The sequence below is a fragment of the Scyliorhinus torazame genome, chromosome 17 (assembly GCF_047496885.1).
Source record: "Scyliorhinus torazame isolate Kashiwa2021f chromosome 17, sScyTor2.1, whole genome shotgun sequence".
NCBI lineage: Eukaryota > Metazoa > Chordata > Chondrichthyes > Carcharhiniformes > Scyliorhinidae > Scyliorhinus > Scyliorhinus torazame.
The window spans coordinates 43,781,394-43,787,483 of record NC_092723.1 but is presented as its reverse complement, the minus strand read 5'-3'; positions in this window follow the sequence as shown (position 1 = coordinate 43,787,483).

The following is a 6,090-nucleotide window of genomic DNA, read 5'->3' as shown; positions in this document are numbered from 1 at the left end:
TGGAGCACCCGGAAGAAACCCACGCAGAACCCACGGGGAGAACGTGCAGACTCCACACAGACAGTGACCCAGCGGGGAATTGAACCTGGGACCCTGGAGCTGTGAAGCAATTGTGCTAACCACCATGCTACCGTGCTGCCCCGCAGAGAGCTCATGACTCATGAACAAGATTGCTAATGCTCTAGCACCTATTAGTAAGGCTGCAGCAGCCATTTAATGACAAGGTTCATTTTGGCTGGAGCCCATTTGAAAAAGAATTCTATAAAAACAGCATAAAGCCTGCAGGCAGATAACTGAATAGTGAGGTGTTTCTCAGTGCTGCAGCTCCGAAGGTCTTTACTCTTCAGTTCACTGGTCCACACTGCCCGAGGTCCTGCTCCCAGGGCCCTGCACAAACTCCCCATTAGCCAGGGTTTGCGTGCTCCTGTGCGATTGGCCCCAACCCAGTCACGTGGTTGGTGGAACTCATCCCCTTAAAGGGGCCACACTATCTCAATGATGATGCTTGGCAAAGTACTGCAGTCGTTTGTCATTGCCTTCTGCAGTATACCTGACCCAGAAACCCTTTACTGCCAGGATTTACAGGCTGATTATCTATTTGTTTGGCTATGTTAGGCACGCACCTTCTGTAGCCATCAAGCCCTGGAGTGGGACTTGAACCTGGAGCTTCTGGCGCAGAGGTAGGGACACTACCACTGCGCCATAAGATCTCCACTTACTCTTTACAACCAGCGTACAATATTCAAAGATTTATTTTGTCAGGCCCGTAAAAGGTAGCTTGTCTAAAGTATGAGGGTGATTTTGTTGAATTCTAAGTGTTCTTTTGCTGGAAAGAAAACCGTCTTGTACCTATAGCAGCTCATTCTGTTTTCTTTCATATTCAGTATAACTAAAAGTTTTGTTACTGGCCAGATCGACCAGCTGCAGATGATATACTTTTTTTCTTCAATTTAAAAAAAATCCTATCTCTTTCCAGATGTGATCACATCACTTCCTTCATTTTTTGATATGAACCTAAATGTATGAGAGGCCGTATTATAAAGCTTATTTTGACAGGCTTTCTGGTATGAAATAGGATGTTCCAACTCCACAAATTTCATTGGGAATGTCGTAATGGCGATTTCCCACCCTTTATTACTCTCTTGTGGCAACAAAAAGCATCTTATCTTTGCTTCCATCATTAGCCTTTTCCAGAATCTTTCTCCTATTTTCGGGCATCTTCTGTATCATTGTACGTTTATAAGTCTATCTTCCTACTTTCCAGTTGACAGTAAATATTTGTTTGGGTGTTCCAGCCCACATACATTTGTTGACCCATGGAAATTTTTATTTTATTGTATTGATTCAAAAAGTCTTGCCCACCAAATAGCAACTTGTGTCCGAAACATTTCCCAAGCTTGGAATAGCTGGTCACTGGTGAAAATCATCTTTTACATGACGGAAGGATTCCAAGTTCCAGCCCACGCTGTGGGGAATACTAAAGTGTGAGAGACAGTCCATTGACTACAATTCCACCAAACTGCTCATGCACTGTCTGTTTTAATCACTGGCAGAGATTAGGCTCAGACGGGCAGTGGATGTTCTGCCCTTTCTCTGTGCCAGAGCTTTGTAAAAACATAATGTGAAGGCCAAGGACATTCTCTTCTGTGCAAGAACCGTTTGTTGATGAGGTGCCAAAGAAAATGCTAATTTCAACAACATGCTCTTCTCCAAGTATTATTAAATTTGTATGTTAAATTATTCTGTTTTAATATCACATTCCCGGGGGACTTCCGGTTGTGGCTATGCCTAGGTAGGTTGCACGTTCGGCAGCTCCCGCCGGGAATGGACTTTTGGGCTCTCCGGAGGGGCCCCAATGGCAATTGTTCGACGGCTTCCAGTGTGGGAAGGTGACAGCAGGGTCCCCCCTGACATTATATGGATTGGACCAGGAGTGGAGCGGTGAAAAAAGTGATCTTGGGGCAGCGAAAAGTGCGAGGGAGGAAAAGCAAGATGGCGACGGGTGGAGACCAAGCAGCGTGGGCGCAATGGTCGCAGGAGCATCAGGAGTTTCTTAAACGCTGCTTTGAGGAGCTGAAGACAGAAATGCTGGCGCCAATGAAGGCGGCGATTGAGAAGCTTGTGGAGACCCAGAAGGCCCAAGGGGCGGCGATCCGGGAGGTGCGGCAAAAAGCCTCGGAGAACGAGGATGTGATCTTGGGCCTGGCGGTGAAGGTGGAGACGCACGAGGCGCTGCACAAGACATGGGCGGAAAAATTCGAGGACCTGGAGAATAGGTCGAGGAGGAAGAATCTTCGGATTCTGGGTCTCCCTGAAGGAGTGGAGGGGCCCGATGCTGGGGCATATATGAGCACGATGCTCAATTCGCTGATGGGCGTGGGAGCTTTCCCGAGGCCCCTGGAACTAGATGGGGCTCATCGGGTCCTGGCAAGGAGACCCAAAGCCAACGAGCCGCCAAGGGCTGTAGTGGTGCGGTTCCACCGCTTTATGGACAGAGAGTGTGTCCTGAGATGGGCCAAAAAAGAGCGGAGCAGCAGGCGAGTAGCCCCCCAATCCGGCTGATAACTTGGAATGTGAGGAGCCTGAACGGGCCGGTCAAGAGGGCCCGGGTTTTCGTGCACTTAAAGGGACTGAAGGCAGACGTGGTTATGCTCCAGGAGACACATTTGAAGGTGGCAGATCAGGTTAGGCTAAGAAAGGGATGGGTAGGGCAGATCTTCCAGTCTGGGCTGGATGCGAAGAACAGAGGGATTGCAATACTGGTGGGGAAGCGGGTGTCGTTTGAGGCAATGAATATTGTAGTGGATAATGGAGGTCGATATGTGATGGTGAGCGGTAGGTTGCAGGGGGTGCGGGTGGTACTGATGAACGTGTATGCCCCGAATTGGGATGATGCCGGATTTATGAAACGCATGCTGGGTCGGATTCCGGATCTGGAGGTAGGATGCTTGATAATAGGGGGGGACTTCAACACGGTGCAGGACCCAGCACTGGACCGCTCTAGGTCCAGGACGGGTAAGAGGCCGGCTGCGGCCAAGGTACACAGGGGGTTTATGGACCAGATGGGGGGAGTGGACCCATGGAGGTTTGTCAGGCCGCTGGCCAGGGAATTTTCCTTCTTTTCCCACGTCCATAGAGCCTAATCCCGGATAGGGTTTTTTCATTTTGAGTAGGGCGCTAATCCCGAAAGTGGAGGGAATGGAATATTCGGCCATTGCCATCTCGGACCATGCCCCGCATTGGGTGGAGCTGGAGTTGGGGGAGGAGAGGGACCAGCGCCCGCTGTGGCACCTTGATGTGGGACTGTTGGCGGATGAGGAGGTGTGCGGGTGGGTGCGGGGGTGCATTGAAAGATATTTGGAGGCCAACGACAACGGGGAGGTGCAGGTGGGGGTAGTCTGGGAGACGCTGAAGGCGGTGGTCAGGGGAGAGCTAATCTCCATTAGTGCCCACAGGGAGAAGAGAGGGGAGGGAGAGGGAGAGGTTGGTGGGGGAGATTTTAAGGGTGGACAGGAGGTATGCAGAGGCCCCCAAGGAGGGGCTACTCGGAGCGACGGAACCTCCAGACGGAGTTCGACCTGTTGACCACAGAGGCTCAGTGGAGGAAAGCGCAGGGGGCGACGTATGAGTATGGGGAGAAGGCGAGTCTGATGCTGGCACACCAACTTCGTAAGAGGGAGATTGGTGGAGTTAAGATTAGAGGGGGGAATACGGTGCGGAGTGCGGTGAGAATAAACGAGGTATTAAGGGACTTCTATGGGGATCTGTACAGGTCTGAGCCCCTAGCGGGGAGGAGGGGATGCGATGATTCTTGGATCAGCTGAGGTTCCCGAGGGTGGAGGAGGAGGAGGTGTCTAGTTTGGGGGCGCCGATTGGGCTGGAGGAGCTGGTTAAAGGATTGGGGAGCATGCAGGCGGGGAAGGCCCCGGGGCCGGATAGGTTCCTGGTTGAATTCTACAGGAAATACGTGGACCTGCTGGGCCCGTTGCTAGTGAGGACTTTCAATAAGGCGAGGGAGGGGGGGACCTTGCTCCCGACAATGTCTAGGGCGCTGATTTCTTTGATCCTGAAGCGGGACAAGGATCCACTGCAATGTGGGTCGTATAGATCGATCTCGCTCCTCAATGTTGATGCAAAGTTGTTGGCAAAGGTGCTGGCTACGAGAATTGAGGACTGTGTCCCGGGGGTGATCCATGAGGACCAGACGAGATTTGTGAAGGGTAGGCAATTAAATACAAATGTGTGGAGGCTCCTCAATGTGATTATGATACCCCCGGTGGAGGGGGAAGAGGAGGTAGTGGCAGCTATGGATACGGAGAAGGCCTTTGTGGGAGTATCTTTGGGAAGTGTTGCGGAGGTTTGGGTTCAAGGAGGGGTTCATCAGCTGGGTCAGGCTGCTATATAGAGCCCCGGTGGCGTGTGTGGCTACGAATAGGCGGAGGTTGGAGTACTTTCGGCTGTACCGGGGGAAGAGGCAGGGGTGCCCCACTGTCCCCCTTGTTGTTTGCACTGGCAATTGAGCCTCTGGCCATGGCACTAAGGGAGTCCAGGAAATGGAGGGGACTGGTCCGGGGGGGAGAGGAACACCGGGTGTCGTTGTCTGCTGACGACCTGTTGCTGTATGTGGCAGATCCAGTGGAGGTGATGGCGGAGGTCATGCGGATCCTAAGGGAGTTTGGGGACTTTTCGGGGTATAAACTCAACGTGGGGAAGAGCGAGCTCTTTGTGGTGCGTTCAGGGGACCAGGGAAGGGGGATAGACGAGCTACCGCTGAGGAGGGCGGAAAGGAGCTTTCGGTACCTAGGGATTCAAGTAGCTAGGAGTTGGGGGGCCCTGCACAAGCTCAATTTGACGTGGTTGGTGGAGCAGATGGAGGAGGATTTTAAAAGATGGGATATGCTGCCACTCTCACTAGCGGGTAGGGTGCAGTCGGTCAAAATGACGGTCCTCCCGAGGTTTCTCTTTGTGTTCCAGTGCCTTCCCATTATGATCCCCAAGGCCTTTTTCAAATGGGTAAGTAGGAGCATCATGGGTTTTGTGTGGGCGAATAAGACCCCGAGGGTGAAGAGTGTGTTTCTGGAGCGTAGCGGGGGGGTGGGGGCGGGGGGGGGGGGGGGGGGGGGCTGTTGCTGCCGAATTTGTGCGGCTATTATTGGGCAGCCAATGTGGCGATGATCCGTAAGTGGGTAATGGAGGGAGAGGGCGAGGCGTGGAAGAGGTTAGAGATGGCGTCCTGTGTGGGCACGAGCCGGAGGACGCTGGCGACGGCACCGCTGCTATTCTCGCCGACAAGGTACACCACGGGTCCGGTGGTGGCGGCGACGTTGAAGATCTGGGGGCAGTGGAGGCGACACAGGGGCGAGGTGGGAGCCTCGGTTTTGTCCCCGATTCAGGAGAATCATCGGTTCGTTCCGGGAAGGATGGATGAGGGGTTTCGGGGCTGGCGCTGCCGAATTTGTGCGGCTATTGTTGGGCAGCCAATGTGGCGATGATCCGTAAGTGGGTAATGGAGGGAGAGGGGGAGGCGTGGAAGAGGTTAGAGATGGCGTCCTGTGTGGGCACGAGCCTGAGGGCGCTGGTGACGGCACCGCTGCTGTTCTCGCCGACAAGGTACACCACGAGTCCGGTGGTGGCGGCGACGTTGAAGATCTGGGGGCAGTGGAGGCGACACAGGGGTGAGGTGGGAGCCTCGGTTTGGTCCCCGATTCAGGAGAATCATCGGTTCGTTCTGGGAAGGATGGATGGGGGGTTTTGGAGCTGGCACCGGGCAGGGATTAGAAGAATGGGGGACCTGTTCATCGATGGGACGTTTACGAGCCTAGGGGCGCTGGAGGACAGGTGTGGGAGGTGTTCGGGAAGCCCGGCAAATCACGTCCATATGTTCTGGTCGTGCCCGGCACTGGATGGGTTTTGGAGGGGTTTTGCGAGGACTATGTCCAAGGTGGTGAAAGCCCGGGTCAAGCCGAGCTAGGGAGTTGGCATTATTTGGTGTAACGGACGAGCCGTGAGTGCAGGAGGCGAAAGAGGCCGGTATTCTGGCCTTTGCGTCCCTGGTAGCCCGGCGGAGGATTTTGCTATTATGGAAACATG